We start from the raw sequence: 22600 nt of genomic DNA, 5'->3' as shown, positions 1-22600 counted from the left end.
CGTTGCCTAAGATATCAGGCCTCCAATGCAAAAGCTTTCCATTCATTCATATTAAAAGGCATCGCATTCACCATAGTACACGTGCTCGGCCTGAATGGAGATTCTACTAGACGAGAACACTCCGCCTTGTTTGCCTTCTATTAACACATATTATTCTACCAACATCAACAAGCATTGTGATCTGAACAATGCGATAGCTTCGCGAACGCTGAAGGTGAAAACGTTCACACCGAGAAGCTTCGCTAACTTTGTGCTGGTGCAACAATGACACCCCTTATCTTATGAAAGTGGAGAAAGCTGTGAATAAAACATGAGGTCATACTTTTTTTTCCCCGTATAGCCTCCACAATACCGTATACACGGCTGGAATAGCTAACAATCAAACAGTCAAGAGATGGGTTCAGTGGGGAGTGACTCGCTTTTGAAGTTTGGTCTCCCTGGCCAATTCTGAATTTCTTTGAAAAGAATGAGAGAATATTAGACCGTAGCATGTTCGTCCCCCCAGTAGAATGTCCCCCGCCTCTACTGTAATTATCTATTTACTTAATGGAAAGTGGACTTCGTCTGTATTCAGCTAAGAGTCGGGAGGGAAGATTTGCACATCAATGCTCTCGCTGAGTAGCTAGAGAACTGCATTTTTCCTCTTTAAATTAAGAAAATGACAAGTTATTGTCACCGATGTCATGCTTATGTGTGTAATGTAGATTTTGCATGCAGTGGTGTGTTTCCTTTGTGGCACAGATATGAAGATACATCCTATGTTCTGCAGGTTTTTGTGATAAACCACATCAGATTTGTACAAAGGCCTCCTGTGCTCTAATTTTTTTTTTTTTTTTTTTTTGTGCATGATGCTAAATTTGTCAGGATTCTTGAGTAAAGGTCATAAAAGTGACCCATGTGATGTTATTTCATGGTTGTCAAACCCAATTCACAACCGGACTGTAACACAACACAGCTTTTTTACCGGCTTGTGGGGGTGACAGCTCCACAGGTGACAGAAATCTCATATTAAACGCACAGGTGAATTAACACGGGGGTCAGCCGGGGTGAAACACAAGGTCTCAATTGGGAATGGAGTTCTGTGAATGGGAACGACTTGAAGCGATGGTGCGAAATAGAAAAAATACTTTTTTCATGCCAAAAAGATCGATAGAGTACAGTTCAAATCAAGAGCTCTCTCGGTAGGAGATTGCGTCCAGAGGAGTGCTGTCCTCGGAATACCAAAAAGGGTGAACACAAGGTTCAGGTTGCAGAGAAAGTGTTCGTGGGGGCCGAGGCCAGGGAGAGCTCCGAGCACGGACACAGTCACAGTGGGTCAGAGTGGAGAGGCTTTTGTGGATGGGATTTGTGAAGTGCATTAAGACTCTGAAACAATGACTCAGAATTAGTGTGGGACTCAATTATAAACACAGAAAAGAATAATGAGGTTAAAAAATGTTCATAATGTCCTTGTTTCTACATTGGTCAAATATGATATTGCTGCATCATAAGAACAAGTGCATAAAGGATTAAAGGGTAGATGTAACCCATCTTGTTTTGAATGTAAAAGGTACAAAAAAATGCATTCATCATTTCAATATTTTACAGTCTGAAATTCTGGAAAATGAACTACCTAAAATCCTAAATTGCCTTTGTGTTGAAATATTACACTGTGAGCTTCCGGTAGTTATCTGGATGTCCAGACGTTCAACCTGGCCAAACAGAAACAATATTACAAAAGTATTATTATCAGTCATCTCACTGTAGACACAGGAAGTTCCTCAAGGACATCCGTTTTATCTGCTATGCTACCACAGCTCTAATGATAGCGACGGCATTCTGACGGTCAGGCGGTGCACCACTTTGGATGGCACCAGGCTGAAATATCACAACAACTATTAAATGGATCGCCATGCGATTCTGTACAGACATCCACGGTCCCCCGGGGATGGAGTCTTCCGACTTTAGTGATCCCCCTGCTCGCTCTCTAGTGCCATCGTGGGGCTTTTGGTTTTAAGTGATGTGTCCCGACGACTACCAAATGGATGGCCATAAAAATGTGGTGCACACGTTTACCTTCCCCTTAGGATGAATTTCATTTGCAGTCACCTGCTTTTTCATAGAGATCCATTGTCTGATCAAAATCTAAATGTGTCCATTACCACTGTTCTGTCATCAAATGCCTGCAATGACTTTACTTTGTTTTTTGCTTTTAGGGGTAAGTAGCGACTGTTAGCATGCTAAATCAAGATTGTGGGCAACAGCATCTTAACATTTTCACTGTCAGCACGTTGACAACCTGATGCTAGCATTTAGCTCAAAGCTACGGTTAAGGCTCATAGTCTTGTTTTGTCTAATAATGCAGTCTCCTTGCCTCCTTTCCAAAAGTTAACCAGCAGCTCTCTCTTAAAGAACATGATTTGATTCGTTTCCTCTCCTGAAAAAGCGACAAGTGTAATTTCACTGGAGGATTTTCTACATATGCCTCATATCCTAATTGTGTTTTATGCCTCTTGTATACAAGATAAACTAGGGACATGAGAACAGAACACCATAAGCGGAGGTCTGTGTTGGTGGAGATCTGATTTAAAGTAATTTCCCTTAAATGAGGAGTGTGTTGCGTTTCCAGGGATCTGAAGGCAGAAATGGAATATCATAGGCATGATAACTAGACATGGGAAAAGTCATGGTTATCCTAGCTAATCATCAAAATACTCTTTATACTCTGAGGACAAATAAAAAAAAAATTGCAATTCAATATAATAAGAGCAGCATTGTGCGACTGCTCTTTTTGATCATTCTTGAAGGCCTTTTTCAGAGCTGTTTTTCACTCTTCTACTATAATGACAGGCTTAACAGCTTCCTCAGTTCATGATGATATTCATAATCATCCTGATAATGGAAATTCACTGCGATCATCAAATTAATTAAATTAATGAAGTTTTTTATCGCAATCCGCGACTAAAATCCTAAAACGTCCCACCCCTATTCCTAACTGTTTTCATTAGCGTATAATAATAATGAGCTGAAACTAAGCGTCATTGTGTTTCTGTTAGCTATGGTGCACCACCATGTTTCTACGGAAGCCCAGAACAGACAAACCAGACATTGGCTCGTTTGTAGGTTACCTGAGGGCCAGCGTAGTTCTCCGACACATTTGTTTAACTGTAAGGTTGACCTCTTGAGTCTCGGAAAGCCAGGCGTGAGTGAAGGGGTATTCAGTCGGTTGCAATACGAAACCACGCCACTAAATGGCCCCAAATCCCACTCACTGCTCCTTTAATTAACAAAATCGAGCTCGACGAGATACCGGAATCTCTTTTATTGAACGTTGACATTCAGATTCATGAGGTTGTACTGCGTTAAAACAGCTCTACGACTTCTGATGACACTGCTGTTTCTCACCAGGTGTTCACAGACCCCATGTGAAGCCAAAGCATCATCTTTTACGGCAGAAATGCAAATTGCAGGGTAAAGGTCTTTGCAAGCTGTTAGAAGCCGCTGGCCTGATATCATTAAATTTAACCTGCCTCACTCTTTCGGAAGCTGGGATTATGCGTGCCTTTTCTGGAGAGCAGGATTTTTTTTTTTTTTTCTGTGAGAGATTTACCGTACAAGTCCACGCAGTGGGAGTACATCAGCACATGGCAACCCATCGTGTCAGCTGTTTATTGTCTAGCAGCAGTCAGCCATCTTGCTGTCCTTGCCGTTTTTTCTTCTATTTTTTTCTCAGGGTGAAATGCTGATGTTTGTTCCTTCCTATGCCTTAGAAGCTTAGGATTTAGTAGTGAGACTGCAATTCAAATGCAATTATTGCCTTTCCTCTCTGTCACTGGCAACTCAATTAGCCAATTAAATTTCTAGTATCTTTTTTATTGGAATTGCTTGCAAGTGAGGAACAAAATGTCAGTGGTTTCCCCAATGATAGATAATTTCATTTTAAAAACATAATTGGACAGGAGCATAAGTGTGTTGTTACTCTGCTGTTCAGGGCCATAGGGGTAAAACCGCTTGAGTACCGCTTGATTTTTTTTTAAAAACCCCCCCAAGCTATTTTTGTCAATTACATTTCTAATAATTATTTCCAACCAATTTCAACAGGTCCAATCACATTTTCTTCAAAGCTAATCAAGATTGTGAATGAAAAATATAGAAAGAAAAGAAATGACAATAAGTGTGTCGGCTCCTCTGACCTTTTAATGGCGAGTCAGATTTATATTAGCGCGTATGATGTAGTAGACCAGGCTTAGTGTCTCGGCCACAGCACTTATATTCCTATCGATCCGAATGCACCTTTGTCTCACACAGCATGAATCCAGAGCGGCGTCAGATAATAACCCTTTCCATCTCTGTCAAAAGGATGACTTAACCTTGTTGCACCGGGGACTGCCAGCAAACTATTTAGCCTGGAGAGAGCAAGAGATAGAGAGTGAAGTGTATTTATGTGTGTGTGTGTGTGAGTGTGTGTGTGTGTGTGCGCTCAGTGTGGGGGTGGATAGCTGCAAGAGTGACTGCAGCTTATGAGCGAGTGTCTGACAGTGAGAAACACCAAATCAGAGAACAAGTCCTCACTCAGCCAACAGCTATTGATCCAAGTTCAACAGGCCATCCAACAGACCATTGATCTGAGCTCCTGATCTCCTCTCTCATTGGTCATCATCACAAGAGGCACTGACACTCCAGAGTGCCTTAATGAGACATTTAGTCTCATATTCAGCCTATTGGACGTGGGAACAAGAACCAGGGGTCACTGCATTGACTTAAGAGCAGAACAAGAACACAGCATGCGGCGTGGTCTACTCCACTGGCCGCTACCGCCATGGCAGCATGCTGCACCCACTGTGGAAATACCACTAGGAGTTGTGTCTATGTTGTGGTTGACACCTACAGCCCCCACTGGTCCCCCACAAGGCTCCATATGGTTGACAAAATGGTATATGTATATTTGAGCAAGCAACGTGAATAGAACATGTGTCCCTCAAATATCAGAACAATCAAAGTCCATCATAGTCAAAGACATCACTCTTAAAAAGAGATTGGATCACCAGGAAATAATCTGTCTTCAGAGGTTTGCAGCCGATTTACAGTGATTCGATGGAGTGGCTTACCGTCACAATATAATATCTGAAAACATATTAGCCAAATAATACAAGTTTTTAATTTAGCAACATTGCTAACACACGTATTTACGGGCTGTGGAATAGTTAACAGCCCAAATACCATCAGCAGTGAGATCATATTCTATCATGTGAGAAAATGTCAAGCATCAAAACAGTAACAGCAACCGTTTTTGTCGATCCAGAGAGAGTGAAATCTTGTGAGTGCTGATGTGCCTGTGAGATGCACCCAAGTGAAGTCTTAGGCTAACACTCACTGTGACGCGTCCAAAATGTCATATGCAAGCAAAACCGTTAATTAGATGGATGCAGGCGACAGTGTGCCTTGAAATGATTTACATCTGGTGTTAGAAATCAAATAACCACAACCAACAAACCTACAGCTGGTAGAAGTAAACTGTTCACTCAGTGAGTCAGAGCTTCCTTCCTCACAATTTACAATATGTCTGCTTATACAGCTTCAAAAAGGGCCGTGTGTGTGTTTGTACTGTATCTTGATGCAGCTGCCCACATGACATGACTTTGAGGTGTAAATGACCAGCCTTCAAACCCAGGAAACTGCTGCTGCTTTCCTCTCCGGGAATGCAGACGTTTGCATCCCCCGAGTTCAGCTCAGTCACATGACACAGAGAGTGAGAGAGCACTCTCACAAGTGGGGTTCTACCCCTGCCCTTCAAAGTAGGTATAATGTGTATAATGGGTCGAATGTTGAGAGTCAGGTGTGTGCAAAATTGCAGATGAAGGTGTTTTGGTAATATTTTATTTTTTTGCTTTTTTATGATGAGAATTAAATGATATTTGTGTAACAGCAATACATCATGCATGTATGTGTAATTACTTTGTAGCCTTTGCACTGATGGCCTCTACTTGTAATTCTTATTTATGAAGCACTCTCATAGCACAGATGTCCCAGAATGCATCACACTAAAACAAGAACGTATCAACGTTTTGTTTTCTTTGACCTTTGAAGTGATGTTGGTGAATTCGCTGCAGATCTGGTGGATTCTGTCTCCTGGTGTTCTTTCTTTTTGTACCGTCCTCGCCGTCTCCTCGGCTAAAGACTATGAGAACACGGTAATAGCGACGGCCACCAGAGGCTAAGTGTAATTCCCGAGTCTGTAGCATTTTATTGGACTCACAGTACGTCCAACTTTTATAATGCCATTCGTTGTAACATTAACAGCTGTAAATACTGGAGAGTCCTTTTATGTCCAGGATCGATGCAAGTGGTTCAGCTCCATCATTAATCAGCGACGCTACCTTTTATGAAGCAATCTCACTTTATTCATAAAGGATAACTGTATGGCTCCATTAAGGTGTCACGCTATTTATCTTCCTTATAACCTGCCCATGGCATTACAAAGCATCTCTCTCTCTCTCTCTCTCTCTCTCTCTCTCTCTCTCTCTCTCTCTCCTCCACTCCATTTGTCCCTTTGCCCTCTTTCACATATAAAATAATTGGAAATACATGGAGGCAATAACATGGGGGCAGTTTACTGGCGATAACAAGGAGGCTGTAAAAGGGAAAATTGTTCATTTGTGGAAGTTGTGTGTGTGTGTGTGTGTGTGTGTGTGTGTGTATCCATGCATGCACCATTTGAAAGATAAGGGGCTCGCGAGTCTGGTTGTGCAGTAAACTTTAATAATCGTTGGGAAAATGATTTGGAAGTGTGAACATTTTAAATCTATTAAGTCGAAGCAGAACATGCCAGTGTATCTTTTGATCTCACATGATATCTTTTAGGGGGGGAACATTTTTTTTTTCAAGGTTGAAATGGATGCTAAATTCATATTATTAGGATGGTGTGCTGATGGACAGTAATACAGGATTAAATACATGATTAAAGATGCAGCAAATCCTGTCTTCGGTATCTAAGGCAACTGTCTTAATACAACCCTCGACACAACCCTGGACCAGTTAGGTTATAAAATATCCAGTATGTGATTTATTACATCTGAGTCGATGCCAAAAGCCCGCTGGGGGAAAGCATGTTTTATGAATGTCCAGCTCGGAGTATTTGATGAACTGGTGGGTCACTGTTTGATCCTTGGCATAAAGCTGGACCTCATATCATCAGAGCATGTTGGCGGAGCCCTGAAGGAACCACCTCCGTTTCAGCTCACAGAGACTCATTCCAGTCATTATTGTCAAAGAAATGAAAGCGTTGATTTCATCCCATCTACGGCCACAGAAGTTTAATTTTCATGGAGCTGACACTGGATCTTCAATAAAACCTCCTCTCCGAGTCCGTGTCCCGCGGTCAGCTTTAAATATCTGAGACGAGGCCCGTGCTGAAGATGTGCCACGGAGCGCAATTTCGATGGACTCTTAGGCGAGGGAGCGAGGCTTTGACAAATAAACTAATTAATCAAAGTGCACATGCTGTTTGTGCATAATTACACGCGGCGCATGTGTCAAATTACAAGCTTCAAAAGCAATGCACATAATATTCCTGCTGGTGTACTATGGCCCCAGGTAGTAAATTAACTGGAATCAGAAGGAGAGCAACTTAGCTCAACAAGCAAAACAAAATAGCCTCCAATAAAAAATGTTCTTTATAATCAGCTTTAGTTATTTCATTGGTATTAATATCTACTGCTGTATATCTACAGAAAATGTCTGAAGGCATTCATATCAATGTACACGCACCTATTCTTACGCACACTATTAATAGTGCCACACTTCTAAAGGTCACTCTGAACACTTTTTCCATATAGCAGACAGCCTTCTTTTTTTACTTTGCAAACATCGAGCAAAAAATGGATATCAACTCTCTTGTGACAAAGACTTGACAGTTTCAATCAGGGGATCGTTTCATCAACGGCCGTGCCTCTTTTTTAAAAGCACGGAGATGAAATAAGCCCAGCGATAGAATGAACCTCTTAGTGCTCATTCATGTTGTTCATTGTAGATGAGTCTACGGGAATCTTAAATAAAGATATCTTAAATGAATTGAAGTCTGCTCTCACAAAAGGGAGATTTGATGAGCAATTATGTCTCAAGTACTCCCTTTAAAATAGTGGAGTAGATGGTTAGCTTTTCAGTCTCACTGGGCCCATTTGAGGTGAAAATGTTTACATTGAGGTCTCAGACAAACAAGTCTCACAGCGGAAACAGACAGTAGGTCTTAATTACAAGTACAAGAGGACTGGGACGGGATAGGAGCAGGTAGGCAATATGGCTAGAACATCATGGCAGCAGGCGATTGGGAAGGTGAGAACACAATGAGGATGTCTGGGTTTCAGGGTAAACAGCATCATATGATTGAGGTCCAACCATGGTGTGATACAGTCTGCTAATGGTGGGGGCCGTAACACAGGAAGAGAAATAGCAATGTGCCAACAAAGGCAGTGAAGAAGATGACTGCAACTGTTTTATGAGGAATTAAATCCATAATGGACAAAATAACTGCACAGGGGGCACCTGTAATATCATGGTGCTTTTCACAATTTAAAACTGTGTATGCAATGTTATGGTTCATATTGAGGATGTTAATAATAACCTGTTCAACCATTAACTGACTATAAGAATTCTGACCAATTAATGCAAAATTATTTTTTTTTAAATGTGAGAAAAACTCAGAGGAGTTGGTCCACCTTAATGGTCAGCCCACCTTAAGTGAGCCTGCCCTTGGCTATGCTCCTTGACTTTAATCAGCAGGTAGCAGCCAATATACAGGAGCCTTTAGCAGTTATTCTCTGACAAATAAACTGTACAAATAAACTGTACACACAATGTTACGTTTTCAGCTATAATACTAGCTGATTTTATACTCATTTTATACTCATCGTCACATGTGGTTTCTCTCTCCGAACACTGGCTAACGACAGGCTTACCTGTTTTTGCGCTTACACTGCAGCTGGTAGTAAATTTCAGACTTTACCTGACTGAGGATCAGTTATTGTTGCAGCTGGGCAGCTTGTTAGCACTTCAACCACCAATGCAAGGCACCAATCTCGTCAGTTAACAATGAATGAATATCAAACAGACTTCGCCATCTAGCTGCCAATGTTGGGTTAAACCTGCCTGTGCAGTCATTTTTTTTAATCCAGAGTCAAGTAGCTAGCTGCTACTCTGCAGGCCACTTGACAGTCTGTGCTCGCTTGCCTTCAAGAAGACTTCAGCGCACTTTGCGTTGAAGATAGTGGCTGTTTGGACCTCCAGAACGCCATCGCTCACCTGCATCAAGCAGCCAAGGAAGTGAAGAAAGTGACACACAAATATTCTGCACCTCAGCACCAGATAGCGAGGCCCTCGGTCTTAGAAGAGGCCCTTCAGCCACTGCTGCTACTGCGAGGTTGGCGCCATCGTGGCAGCAGACAGCCCCCCCCACCCTGCATGGTACATTCCAACCACCAAGTCTCCCCACAAACAACGGCGTCAGTAGCAACGGCGGGATGCAATAAACTCATGTCATATTCCAGCTGAGCAATGGAACCGTAAGGGCCCTTCTAAGGGCCGACTACTTTCCTCTAAAGAGGAGTTTCATCTCAGCCAGTCTGTTTACGCTCCCACTGAGCATTTTCCCTGTCTCCCCCACACAGACACTTGCTCCCCACACAAATCAATGGCTCGTTGCTGCACACACAAGTCACAATGCAGCAGGCGCAGTCCAGTCACTTCCTCTTTTAAAAATGTGCGGTGCTGACCTGAGAGAATTAGCCAATGCCTCCCACTGGGGGGAGGAGTTAGTGGTGATATTCGGGCATAATTGGTGTCAGAACCACACAGCGTGGAACACTAATACCGTCGTGCTTTTTCAGCACGGGGGCCAACACCAGACGAGAGTGAACACTCACTCCACAGGCCACGAGGAAGAAAAATATAGAAGATAATAGACAATAGACATGCATGTGCCTGTTTATGGAGCACAGCTCAGTGTGGCACAGCCTGCTCTTCTTATATAGTACACGGATACATGGAGGCTGGTGTAGCATCTGGAGAAAGAATTGATTCACATGTCCCTCCAAGAGAGGAGAACACTCACACCAAAGAAAGCTTTTGGACCCGTCTCTGTTCAACAGGTGCATTATGAAGTGACTGTTTCAAATGCTGACAATCAGACGTGTCAGAATGTGTTGCGCCCCGGCGATGGGTTCACTTCCATCTCCCTGAGAGGAGCCTCTTTTCACATTCCTGTCATTTCCAAGCACATAAAGCTCCTGTGTTTTTTTTTTTTCTCCTTACAGGGAATACAATACCAGCAAAACGGCCCACAATAGGAGTTTTCACTTTGAGAAAGTGTGCAAAGAGCCGGAGCCATTACAACATAAAGGGATCAGGGATTGTCCTACTTAGATGACCTAATAGCCGTGGCCCCCTGCCAGGAGAAGGCTGCACTAGACACAGCAAAGTTGAACGGCAACTGCAAAGACTGGGTTTTGCCATGAGCTGGCACCGTGACAGCAGAGCTGTCTCCAGCCAGGCTCTGTTGTCTGTCTTCAGGTTTTAAATGGACCGGCACCACCTCATCTAGCAGGAGTACTGTATCTCCATACGCCATATTATAGAGCACTGGAGTCGACCAATCAGCTGCTCCCGGACTGAGCAGGTCTGGAGGTAATGCTCCGAAAGCAAGAGATCTTTTTGTAAATGCTTATTGCTATTTTCTAGCAACTTCTGAGAAAAAGACCTGCAACCTTTTTTTTCTAGGACATCCATTACTATGACATTTTATTTATTTTCTCAATTTTAATGCACTTGACTTTAAAACCAGTGTTTACACTCCCATAGGATTCCCTTACTTTTTAATTTTAATAATTCATCCTCTCCATGTGTTCAATTTCTTTCAGATCTTGAATATATAGAGCGAATAAGACTTTAAATGCATATACACGTTGACTGCCTGCTGCGCCAATATGCCATGGTAAGTCGAAACCACCAGGCCTGTAAAATATTCTGGGGGCACCACTGTGCATCTAATGCTTGTTCAGCACTTTGATCAACTGTGGATGATATTGAATATGCATACAAATATACAAGTAAAGTTTAAAAATGGACTTGACTTGTCACACCTCGCGCCCCGCAGAGTGCTGTCAGTGATGCGCCCGCTAGGTACGATGCCCTCGTCCACGTCTCCTCAGAGGGTTGATGGCGGCAGACGTGGCGCCTCCGTGCCCTTTTCATCCACGTCTGTCAGACGTATCTCAGCCCTCCTGACTCATCCGCCGTTAACGTGCTAGTCGGCAGACGAAGCGTTGCCTGATGCGGCCCCTTTATGCCGAACAGTGTGCCTAACAGCGCGCCTTTAATTTGATCATCGCAGATTAGTGGGCACACTGCAAAATTTTACGCTGTGAATTCACAATAAATTATTGGATAAATTTTGCATGACTTTCACAGTAAGGATTACAACAATATATTGTAAATTAAGTCACAGCAATTTACTGTGATTTCAGTATTGTGATATTACAATGCATTGTTGTAAAAGCACAACTGTATACTGTAACTTTACAGCTTCTATGGCAACGCAATTACTGTGATATTACAGTACATTACTGGGGAATTACAACCTTTTGCTGTACATCATTACAACAAGGCCCTGTACTTTTACTGTGAATTCACAATAAATTATTGGATAAATTTTGCATGACTTTCACGGTAAGGATTACAGCAATTTACTGTGATTTCAGTCTTGTGATATTACAATGCATTGTTGTAAAAGAACAAACAACTCTGAGGTAAAGTCAATGTTAGCCCAATGGCATATTTATTAACAAATAAATATTTTTCAACATACAGCAAATGTCAAGAAATTCAAGAATACAAGAAATTCAACTTCCTAGTCAAACTTTCCAAAGCAATCTTAAAATGCAGATAAATTGTGCAGAAACTTGCGAGTGAACTACCTGTCTCACTATGATGGCCACTCAAAGTCAATAGGTTTCCTCAAAAGGGCGTTTGCATGAGGGTTCATTGTTGTCCGCTTCTTGGTCTTTGAGCCTCTTCCAGGATTGATGCCCAGGAAGCACCTGTTAATAAGCAAAGATAGTTTCAGTTTTAAATAGATTTATGGATGAGTTCGCGAGATCAGGATGGTCTCACCAGGCTAGCCTCAGGTACCTCCATTGTCAGCAATTTAGAACTCAAGATAATCATTGAGTTGGAAGCCTGTACTATAATGTGAATTACAAGGTTAAAAGAGATCTTTATACAATACCTTTGAATGAACTCCAGCGTCGCCGATCCAGCAGCAGGATACTCGAGGTTGAAGACTGAATAGCTGCTGAAGAAAGCAGCTACTCCGTGTAAAAACAAAGGGTGTGGGCCCATCACGACATGTCCCTCGATGGATATCAGCCATCCAGAGGGCTTCATCATGTCACCTGAAAATGAATAGATACAACATCATGTGTTATGAGCACTTTGAGATCTGCTTCAGATACAAAGGGCTATACAAATGTAATTTGTTATCATTATTTATTGTGGTGATGTAGATTTCTAGAATCAAAACAAAATACTGAGTTAGAAATGTTGATACTAGATCCAAGTAACATTACCTTGAATGATCAAGCAGAAGGTGCTGGGGCATTCTGGAGTACTGATGTCCACAGCAGTGGCACATGGCTGTAACATAGTAACACACAATAGCATGGATTTAACATTAAAGGATAAATATTGTTCATTGGTCAGAGGTAGTAAATCATAAAAGGTAATAAATGGCTTCTAATGTACCGTAGATGACCAAATAATCGCCCGCGTGCAAATACGCGCCTGTGCTCTAATAGCCGCCGGGGGTCCGACCTCATTTGGCATAATAAACGCCGGTTCAATTAAACGCCCGGGCGATTAAGTGTTTACCATAGTCTTGCACAGAAAACAAAAGTTTTTTTTTAACAGCACTTCACCGGCTCTCACCTCTTCTGTCAGTCAGCCCCTCCTCTCGCGCTCTCTCTCTCTCTCGCATGCAGGCGCGCGCCCACACACACACAGACACACAAACACAGGCGCGCTAGACTGAGGGATATAGGGATATAGATAAATGCGCTAATGTACAGTGTTGAAATTACCGCGATCGACCCCCCCTTCCGTTATCATTCATAACACTGCTCTGATCAGCTCCCTGTGTCGCGGTAACACAGACAAACTGTCTTTGTATTTATTGTCTGATGTCAATAAAGATGCGTCGGGGGGGAAAAGTAGTTTTGTTCCAGTGGTGCTATGGTGAGCTCCTTGTTCTTTGCATGATGGTCTGGTGCTGCTCATTGCAAAAATAAATTGTAGCCTGTTGCAAATACGCGCCTGGTTCTTATAAACGCCTGGGCTCCAAGTCGATTTAGCATATTAAACGCCCGGGCTACTAAATGGTCATCTACGGTAATCACTCATTTTACATTTTAAATATTTGAATAAAAAATCTTTACATTTCAAGGATGCGTCAGGTGGTAGAGCTGATGGGTCAGGTGGTAGAGCTGATGGGTCAGCTGGTAGAGCTGATGGGTCAGGTTGGTAGAGCTGGTGGTATAGGCCCAGCAGCCTGCAGGTAGGACCTCTGCTTCCTAAACATGAATTTGCAGTCCTGTGTGTTTTCTGTAGCAGTCAGGCACCCCACACTAGTAATAATAGGGGGCATTAGTATGCTGTTTTGTGTGCTGAACGAAGTTATACACATTCTCATACACATGCTCACATCCAACCAATTTACAGTGGAACATTGTGGTGCATTTTAACTCGTCACCTACCTGATCTATTTACCTGATAGCCTGACACTGAACAGGATGGTAAGCCTGGCCATCTGATGACCTGGAAAAAAGAAAAAGGAGAAATTACACAAAGGCAACCAACAATATGAATTTCAGTTTGAATGCAGATTATGATCATGAGTATGTTGTAAAAAACATGATCTGTACATAAATGTAATGGACATTTTTGGAGTTACATCACCTGTGTACGGCAATATTATCCCTAGCTGAAACTTGACCAAGAGCAAAAGCGTTTTTGCAGAATAGTATGTGGAATATCTCTAACGATGCAGGGAGCCGCTATATTCCCCATAGCTAGTCATTAGCCTGCTTAGATCGGCTACCGTTCGGCAAAACCGCTTTTGCTCTGGAGTCAAAAACGAACGCGAAAGTAAGTGAAAAAGTTCGTGCTTAATGTCGCTACGTGTACTCTACAGTGCGTTATGTTCGGCCATGTAGCCCCGGTTTGATATGAAGCTGAACTGGAGGATGCGGGTGTATTGTTAGCTTCGGCTAACACGGGTAACCCACTGTCTCGGTGCGGAAAGACCACTCATGAGAGGAGAATAGTGACGGCGACGTTACGCTAATATGCAGCAAAACACTTCCATGTACCCCCGCACACGCTAACCCAGAACAGACCAGCCCCGCGAGCGAACATGACGACAACAGTACCAGTAACAGTCCGGAACGAAAAGACATCCGAGTGGAAACAACGGCCCGCTACGGACCAGTTCGGCTTCAAATCAAACCTGGGCTACATGGTCTAACCATATAACACACTGAAAAGTACACGTAGCGACATTAAACACGAACTTCTTCACTTCCTTTCCCGTTCGTTTTCCTTCTTATTTCTCTCTCGTCTTATTGTTCTTATCTCACGTAGCAAATCGTTGCTAATCGTGCTAGCAGCCGTTTGCTAGCTAGTATTATTACTACTGCTATTAGCAAATGCTGTGAGATAACGTTCAACAATTTCGGGCACTTGCTAACAAAATATGAACTGTGTCATGCGAATAACGTTCATGTGAAAGTAAATATTATCATCATATTAAATAACATGGGTGTAAGTGCTGCAAACAGAGTTATGCATGCTGCTCACCTTCTCCATTCAGCCGGGATGAGAAGAGGGAAACCGCCGCGTCTTCAGTTCAAACCAAGTTCGGTTATGTCATGTGACTTCCCAGGATAGTTCAATACAGTATTTCACTGTTGAATGCTGTGAAATCCTTGCATTTTTTTACTGTGTTGCTGTGATATTACAAATCTTGTTGTGATATAACAGGGGTTTTTTGATTGCAGGATTTTACTGTAACATTAGAGTTAGATGCTGTAAAATCCAAAGATACTGTAGTTTTTACAGGTATTCATTGGGATATTACAGGGGAACTAAATTACAACAAGTTACTGTAAAATAATACTGTTAATTATTGTGAAATGCTGGTAATTTCTAACAGTGCAGCATGGGGAACCATTATGATACATCATGTTTCATCCCACTCTTCTGCAGTGGCAGAGAGCGTAGCATATATTTCCCACCACACAGGGCCTCCCTGCTTTATTACGACACGGCATGTGTTGTCTGCATATGGCTTTTGGTGGCACAGGCTACATCGGATTAACCCTTTATTTGGATAGCGACTCCAAATTCTATGATAAGCATCTAAATGATGGGCCCCTCTGGCTCCGCCTACAAAAGCTGAAGGTTTGAGGACTACAGCGACAGCTTTTAGAGGACAATGCCTATATTCATAGAAGCAGGGGTTACAATACATATCTGTTTTTTAGCCATATCTTGAAAGTTTATGTAATAATCCAAAAAGCGTGACATTAATCTTGACTGCTCCTCCCCATATTCCTCTTTTACAGTTCTGAGCGGGCCATGATGGTAAGTTATGTAAGCTCCCAAAATCAAGTAGTGCCCTTTTGTGTCTATCCGTGCATCGTCGACGACTCCCTGGCTTCGGGTTATTACACGTATACTACCGAGTGCCCTTCACCTGATTAAGGTTTTTTATCTCCAGCCACAGCTGTTCCAAAGATTATACAATGTTCTGTGGCATTATTTGAGCTATGGGAGCTACGTCTCCCAGGTGCTAGAGGGGGTGGGGAAAAGAAAGAAAACCATCACCGCGCACGGAGACCGGTAAATCAGCACTTTTAGCACATGAGCATGCGTGTGACCGTGCATTTTAATAAAGTCAGAACGAACAAGTACGAGATTTAAACGCGTGACCCCGGTAAACACATTTCAAAGGAGAGAATCTGTGTGTACAGAGCTTTGCTCTCATGCACCGTTTGTTTAGCAGCCCTGTGAATTGAGGGTCTCTAAATCCCTGATTCCAGTGGTCAGCCCTGATTCCCCGTCTCTGAATCCAAAGGGGCTTAAAGGCTCTGAAGCGCTTTGTAATTATTTTAAAGGTTTATCTAACGTGATTTGTGTTAACATCTTCAATTAAACGTAAGCCTGCCAGTTTCCCGGGGAGAGAACACACGTTTGTTTACAGTTCCCACTAAAACGTGTCGCTGCCACAAGATGAATGGATGTTTGACCTTGTTGGACTGTTAGAAAGGTAGTTGTGTAAATGTTATCTCGTGCAAACTGTGCACCGTCAGCCTCCCATGCAGACGATCCGCCCGCCATTTGAATGTCAGGCAGGATGCTCGGAAGATTCTTGTCAGAAAAGCCTCTCACACGCAACGGCAACGCGCGCACGGGAACATCATAAGGAATTTAAATGAATGTTGCAACGGTCGCTCCGAATTCATAAATATCTGGTGTTGTTTTCTTGTCACACACTTTGTTATATTCACTTGTAACTTTACTTTAAATAACAGGGAGCAGAAAGTGATGTCAATAATACAAATGTGCACTTAAACGGAAACAGCATATATACGTGGAGCTGCCTGGATATGGACTGCTAGGATGAGTACATCCAATACATTACTGTGAACATAATGACAGTGTGGCTGCGTTCGCTTCACAGAAACATGTCTGAGCCATGTGCGTGAATCTGCCGTCGACGAAGCAGTGTGACGGTGCAGGTGTCCTGCTTAGCCAGCATCCACAGATTGCTGAGGCCGGGACAATTTTGGTAGGAAGCGCTGCACAAACTCCGACGGCTGTCAGCACAAACCAGGGACTAAAACACTCCATTTTGCACCTTCGGAAGAGATGAGGCTGAAGTTGTTTGAAGCAGCATCGGCTCATTATGGATCGGAAGGAGAGAGAGAGAGAGCCGATACCCAGGACAGAATCGACTTCAGTCCCGACTCTGTCCTGCCTCCAAGCACGACTTTATCTTATTTTTGCACTTTACAGCCTCGTACACTCTCCGTTACAACTCGGCCATCAGTGATGTATTATAGAGGAGTCATCAGAAAGTGTATAGATCCGTACTGACCCAGAGTCAGAGGTGTGAAAGGTGGCTTGCCCCTGTGCTGCTCAACACATCTCCCTACTGTCAGACAAACGCCTTTGAGGTAGTCTGCAACTCTGGAAAAGGAAGCCGCGCCGCTATGAGCATCTACCTAAAGCAGCAGAAGCTTGATGATTTAAAGCACTGGTAGAATCCCCCTTCCCCTCCATCCCTCCTAGTCTCTCGTGGTAGGAATAAGTGCTGTGAAGTCGATATATCCCACACTTGCCTATCTGGGACTGGAATGCAAAATATAAAAGTGGCAACAGAGTATGTGGATTTTATTTTTCTTCTAAAGTGAAGGTAGTGGAGGCTTAAATGTAGAGGTGGTGCTAGAAAATTATCTCCCGGCTGACATCTTCCAAACTGACATCTTATCTGCCTGCAGCCTCCCTACTTCCTGTCTCACTCGGTGGCTTTGACGGATGAGTGAGAAAAATGCCACATCTCGCAAACAAACAAATTTCTTTTTTTTGTCCCAATTTGCCAAAACGAGTGCAGCTTTTATGATCAGTGGTCACATGCATTCGCTTTGACAGAATACTAAAAAAGACAACATGATGGCCTGCCACATCTTTTAAATCAATGACACAGAGACTCTAATTATACAATGACCTGATGGTGATTGGTCTCTGTCAGCTGAAGTGTGACGCCACCATCGCCGAGGCCTCTAGGTGGCAGCAGAGGTCTACTCAGATCGTCTCGTCCCTGCTGATGGGACCTCTCCCGCAGAGCAGAGTTACAGTCAGAAGTGGCTCGGTGACCACAGAGAGCGGCAACAGTAGTGCAGAGACAAAGGCATGAAAGGAGTGAAAATAAAAAGGCACAGATGCCTTTGATTGGAGCTGATATACAGCAGGGCCAAGGCGTCTTTCTTCCAGTCTTTACCGCCCGTTCTTTATTCCCTTTCACCCTCCTATCTCTTGCTCTCTCCATTGTTCCCGCCTAGTCACCATGCAGTGTCTTAGAAAGTCATCCCGTTTTAATGTCCTCACTGAAGGGGCGTGCATGGGAATTGCCCAAATGCACTTTTTTGCCGAGGCCATTTGGGGATACGCTCCGCTACAGTGTTCTGAAGGTGTGGCCATCCTATCAGTACCACTTTTTTTTTTTTTTTAAATAGACTGCCGGTTTCCTGCTGGGCAGAAACCATTAAACAAATGACTTTTTAGCCCCGAGCTGACTTTGAAAAACATTTTGGGTTATAGTGTATACTATTAGTGCAAAGAACAGTCACTTTGTTTTATCTCTCGCCGCTCCTCTCCTCTAGGCTGCACTTGTTTCTGGGTTAGAAAGTCCTTTTCAGGAATTTAAATAGATGCAGAGCGTAGGCTTTTACATTCTTGATCAACAGTCAAAATGACACTAGTGTGAAGGTATCGTGGTTGTGATCTAGCCATCTGCATCAAAGACAATGCTGTAAATTCATATCGAACACTGCAGCTTGCTAAATTAAAATATCAAAGCTAATAAAAGTTTAAAAAAAAACTCCACTGTCATAATTGACACGTAGAAAAAATGTTTTTTTTCCCATCGGTGAAACGGTGGATTGCATGAAAGTTCTTCGATGCTCTCAAATACGTGTGTGGGGGGAGGAGGGGGGAGGAGGGGGGAGGAGGGGGGGCGGCCTCGCTTCTGTAAAGAGGAAGAGAAAACATAATGTGAACACATTTTCCTCTCATACATAATGCCTCCTTGCTTGTCAAGCTGAATTTGTGACTTGTTTCATCTTGAAAATATCACTGAATCCAAGTAATCAGGAGACTGACAGAATAAACACAACCAAATTTATTTATATAAGCGCCGTGTATTTCAAAGACTTTTTCACAACAGCAAACATGTTGTGTGTGTTTTTTTTTTTTTCATGCAGTCAAGAAGTTTTGTATTAGTGAAAGGCAGCGTCAGCATAAACAAAACGCCGAAGCCTTAACGGATGATAAATGGCACCAGATGTAATTGGCAGACAAAAAACAAACAAAAAACGCTTCCGGCTCAGCTCACATGCCCATTTTCTAAAAAGGAGGAAAATGAAACACAAACAGCTCTGATATTGTCATATTTAAAACCGATGAAGTACGTTAAAATGTCCGGTGCTACATTGACACTTTTACCACTCCTCGAATGCACAGCCATTTATTACCAACATCTCTATTTTCCCTTCTGAGAAGCAAATGAGCTTTGATCACATTCCGGCTTTAAATTTTTTCACGGTGGGAAAACGGAGAGAATTAACGAGACAGCCATGAGACCGCAGGAGAAGCGATCTAATGAGTTACTTCTCCGACCGTCTGGAGCTCACATCGCCGAGCAACAATAGCTGCTCTCTCCAACTTGGTTGCAATTGTAATTCTCCTACTGCCGAGGACACGCTGAGCATCTCTGTTCTTGTGCCAGCAGCATTGTGTGCGAGACCAGGTGATAATTCACGCTTCGCGGGCTCTACAGCTTTTCCATTATGCTATGGGTTCAAAAGGTGCAGGGTGGCATACCGCAGTGCAAATTGCAGGCAAAAGCATGGCAGAAGTGAGCAGAATCAATTACAGCAGGTATGACACATCAAAAGAATGAGGGAAGTAAGCTACCTTGATAAAAAATAGAAGAAGTCATGCGTCGGATGACATGTCGCGTTCTTCGAAAGACAAGCTCCGGGACATTTGTAATTTATTTTGCACTCTTTCTTCACAGTTAATCTTTCTAAGAGTAGATATGTTGGTACAGTAGTCATAAGGTAATAGGAATTGGAGGCAAGTTAATTAAGTGTAACAGTGCAGTGGGGGAAGGCTGTTAGTGGGACAAACCCTCTTGAATACAAAAAAAAAAAAAAAATCCCTGGTGGTTAGCATGTCTTGTTTCATGGACAGGGAACATGATAGTGTGGGAATTATACCAAGTTGCTGGTGTGAGACCGTACTTCTTAGTCATTCAAATTCAGTCGGGTTAAATAATTGATTCAACTTTGTTTTAACTCTTCGTGCACACGGACAAAGAGCTATGAAAAGTGGACCTGCATGCTCTCAGCAGACTCTGACTCACATCCAAACCACAGAGAATCCTTATGTCCTATTAATGCTGAAACCACTGTCATCAATACTCATGATATGGCTCATATTTACAGTGTATTATGTGAATGGTAAACGCAGCGGAGGGTTTGATACATGGCAGATAAGCTCACATAATCACAGTTAAGTATGTTGTAAATACAGAGCATACTAGTAATATATTTAAAGGAACAGTCCACTGTAAATATGTTATCCACATTGGGAAAATGTGACATACATTTACTCAAATGATGCACTTGTATTTAAAGGACCATACCAGTATAATTCTGACTTCTCGCCGTCAGCAGAGATCCCCGTGATCAACACATTCATTGATATGAGCGCCGTGTATATCAAAGATTTTTTTCACAACACTAACTTTCTTTATGCAGCCAAGAAGTGTTGTATTAGTGAAAGTCAGCATCAGCATAAACAAAACGCTGAAGCTTCAATGGAAGATAAATGGCACGAGATATAATTAGTAGACAGCAAACTCTCCAAGTTGCTTCCGGCTTAGCTCACGTGCCAATTTTGAATTCCCCTGTCTTCAACACGTTAGGCATCCATGTCTGCTTTGTTTACTTTAGTGCAGCTCCACCAACCTGTTTAAACCGCCGTTCACTGTCATTCATGTTGAAACGGAGTGTAAAAACACTCTACCAGACTGTTAAGTATCTGTGTTTGGGTAATTCAACATTGTGAAAATCACAGCATTGTTTTTATCTAAAATGACTGTATTACTCTAATAAAATCCATTAAAATACATGTTTTGTCTTCAAATCACGTCTGTGTCCGACACTAGAAGCAGGTTCTGGGTGCACTTGTTGTTAATGTCCGGCTGCTTCCAGTTTACAGAAGTGGCCCGGGTGGAGCTAGCTGCTAATATCAAGAGCCTGAAATTTGTACAAGTCCAAGTCAGTCAATCGTTGACTTTCTTAATACTTTGGTTCCGCCCTCTGAGCTGTCAATCACAACAGAGCCAAGACAGCATTAATCTGAATGTTATTACGCCTGGATAAACATTTCCAGGTACATTATGTAATGTTTATTGAATATGGACAAAATGTAAACCAACATACATGGACAATGACATGTAGTAACACTGGTATGGTCCTTTAATACTTCTACTCCATTACATTTTGTCAGCAAATATTGTGCTTTTTATGGCACTACATTTACTTTGACGATGAGTGAATTATTTTGCAGATTCTAATTACCAATATAAAATTTAAACACCTATTAAACTATTGTGAAGTATCATGAATTAAGCTACACAGCAGCATTTAACAGAGTAGTCGAGCTAGTACAACCTTGAATAATACAATAATATATAATTTTAAAAGGGGTCAATCTAAATAATCCAAGCAATGCAGGACTTTGTATTAATGTATTAGGAGACAGTATTGTACAAACTCATATTTTGACCTAAACTATTGTAATTCATCCTGAAATGTTCAGCCTCAACGTGGTCCGGGAGGAAAATGCAGCTTCATCAATGTCCTGATGACACAATTTGAGCAAACTGAATGTTTGTATGATATTCTATGGCAACTGCTCAAATAGTGAATTGAGAACATTTTAGAAACCACAATAAAGTCAACCTCGGTGTTGAGCTAGAGAAAATGTCAAGGGATTGTGAAAGTCGAGTGTTATCATCTGGGGACCATGACTTTAAATGTAATGTCAATTCAGTTACTTCAGCTACCAAAATGATGGACCAAAGGACCGACAAGTGTGAGAAAGTAGATCCATTTGCATGCTCTGCCGCTATGGATACTAGTGAGCAGACTGCCAGTGTCGCCAGAAAACAGAACACCTATAATGCCGCATGGCAAAGCCATAAATCTCAGGAGCTCCACTGAAGGGACAGAGCACCATTCATCCACAAGGTATGACTCTATTTGGTGTCTTGATGGTGGCGGTGGAGAGCGCCGTGGAACATCTGGCGACTGTAAAGGTCATGACAGATTGATTCACATTACTTCCGTACTCGTTAAACCATTGCACTGCATTCATTAAATTTCTCCACATCATAATGCAGCTTTTGTCCTGTAATATATCAGTAAGTGACTCAGTGATTATCATGCCACATTCTCCAGGCTTTTATAACCACAAAGATTCCTCTTTTTTTTTTCTTTTTTTTTTAGTAGATAAAGCTTCAGGTAAGCCTCTTTGGCTCACTTAAGCCGAAAAATGAATGCTTCCCATTTAACGGCGTGACAAAATGTCTGCGAAGACGACTGTATTAAGTTAACAGGCATCGAGGGGGGTATTAGCTTAAATATGTTACTAAATCAAATTGCAGGCTATATACCAAAGTGATGGCATGGAAGTGGCTTCTTACGTGAGCTCAATTAAAACTGCA

The 22600-nt window shown here is 42.4% G+C and overlaps 1 long non-coding RNA gene across 1 annotated transcript; it reads right to left on the bottom strand.

The window, feature by feature from the left end:
• Positions 1-11402: 11402 nt before the first annotated feature.
• Positions 11403-12622, bottom strand: LOC311029884. Its single transcript, XR_014598923.1, has 3 exons — positions 12597-12622; positions 12257-12422; positions 11403-12068 (listed from the first exon to the last, which is right to left on the bottom strand). It is a non-coding gene; the product is annotated as an uncharacterized lncRNA (long non-coding RNA).
• Positions 12623-22600: the final 9978 nt, after the last annotated feature.

Source organism: Eutrigla gurnardus, assembly GCF_963514095.1.
Source record: "Eutrigla gurnardus genome assembly, chromosome: 19".
Classification (NCBI taxonomy): domain Eukaryota; kingdom Metazoa; phylum Chordata; class Actinopteri; order Perciformes; family Triglidae; genus Eutrigla; species Eutrigla gurnardus.
The sequence above is the reverse complement of the archived record's forward strand: the minus strand, read 5'-3'. Positions and strand labels throughout refer to the sequence as shown.